Source organism: Bipolaris maydis (genome assembly GCF_028858645.1).
Source record: "Bipolaris maydis strain C4 unplaced genomic scaffold PSV08scaffold_1, whole genome shotgun sequence".
NCBI classification, from domain to species: domain Eukaryota; kingdom Fungi; phylum Ascomycota; class Dothideomycetes; order Pleosporales; family Pleosporaceae; genus Bipolaris; species Bipolaris maydis.
This window is the reverse complement of record NW_027093857.1, coordinates 2,344,950-2,346,712: the sequence shown is the minus strand read 5'-3', so window position 1 is coordinate 2,346,712 and position 1,763 is coordinate 2,344,950.

Sequence of the window (1,763 nt, the reverse complement as noted above, 5' to 3'; positions counted from 1 at the left end):
GTGATAGCGCGTAGTTGTCTTGAGGTGTGCTATATAATACAACGTTAAACCTAGTATACTAGACTACGTTTCGCTCGGTGGAGAACGCTAGGTAGATATTAGAGGTAGCTACTTAAATAGGTTATCTATATTTAATAAGGGTACTAGTGTAGTTTACCTTAAAGATACTAAATATAGGAACTTTAGTAGCGGGCGCTAAGCGGATTCTAAGACTAGCTCTTAAGACGATAATAAGCTTAAACTTAGTAGAGGACGCTAAGCGGATATTAGAGTAGAGTTAACTATTTTAAGGGTTAGACAACGGTAGTTATTAGTTTTAATAAGGAATTCTAGTCCCCTTATTAGTATATCGCGGTATAATATTAGAGTAAGAAAGGCGCTTAAGCAGCGTCTAGGAATGGGGCAAGAGAAAGGCGCTTATATAATACCTAGAGGTTAGGAAAGGCAACTTTATGTAGCTCGCTCTAGTTAAGTACATATTGCTTAATCACTAAGAGTAGGGGAAAGGCGCTTAGGCAGCACCTGGGAGTGAGGTAGGAAAGGCGCTTAGGCAGCACCTAGGAATAGGGTAGTAGATCAATGCTTAAGTAGTACCTAGTAAGGTAAGACAACTTTTCGGAGCTCGCTCTAGTTAATTATATATTACTTACTAATAAAAGAAGATAGTGATGGATATATGGTAGTAAGTTAAAAGAGAGGATACGTTAAAGAGCGGTGAGAAGAAGAGGGTAAAGTAAATCTAAGTCAAGCTATATATAGATATGCCTCTCCTTTTGTTGTAATAAGAGCTAATACTAAACTATTAAGCCTAACGCTAACGTCAACGCGTTCTCTTAATAAACACTAATAGTAACACTACACTCTTAGTAAACTAATATCTAAGTAATATCTACTTGTATGTATTACCACTTTCGTAATATTCTACGTACTATAAACTTAAGACTATCTCTTATACAGACACACGTATTATGTAATAATAGACCCTAATTAAAAGAATAGTAAGTTTAAAGATAAAGGCTTTAAGAAAATATTAGCTAAACTATACGAGGTTTCCTATCTAAGCAAGTAAAAATCGCGTATAATAAACTACGGCTTACTCTAATATATCTAGGTATAAAGGAGCTGCGTAATAACGTAAAATTCTAGTTAATGGAGCTTAACTTTTACTAGGGTAAAGTGAAAGGAACTAAGCTAAGTTAACTATAAAAAGAGGGCATAGAAGAAATCCTACGACAGGTCCTCTAGCCTAAAGATGAAGATAGTATGCTAATTTAGCCTACTACACGCCTCTCTTTAGTTATATAACGCTAGGGCCTAGTAAATAGCGATACTTCTCTTAATAACAACCTAAAAGTACTACTATCTCTAACAAGTGCTACCCCGCTATATACAAATCTATCCGCCTTACTTATATTATTATTAGAGTCTTAGCGTACAGCGCTGGCCGCTATAGCTGTAGCTTTACCTAAAGCTACTATATCTCTCACACATATTAGACCTAGTAAGAGAGATAAGAACTAAGTAGATAGTATGTTTACCCTATATAAATATAATATATATATCTTACTAATAATAATACTAGCTCTATTACGTTGTCGCGTCTTTCTACTTTCTATCCCGTCTCTACCTTTATATAAACGTCTAACCCCGCCTCTGCTTCTTTAGGAACTAACTAACTCTACGCTAACTAAAGAAGATATAATAAAACTATAAGCTACTCTTAAGGTATAGAAATATTAGATAGCTAATAGCTAATAATATAG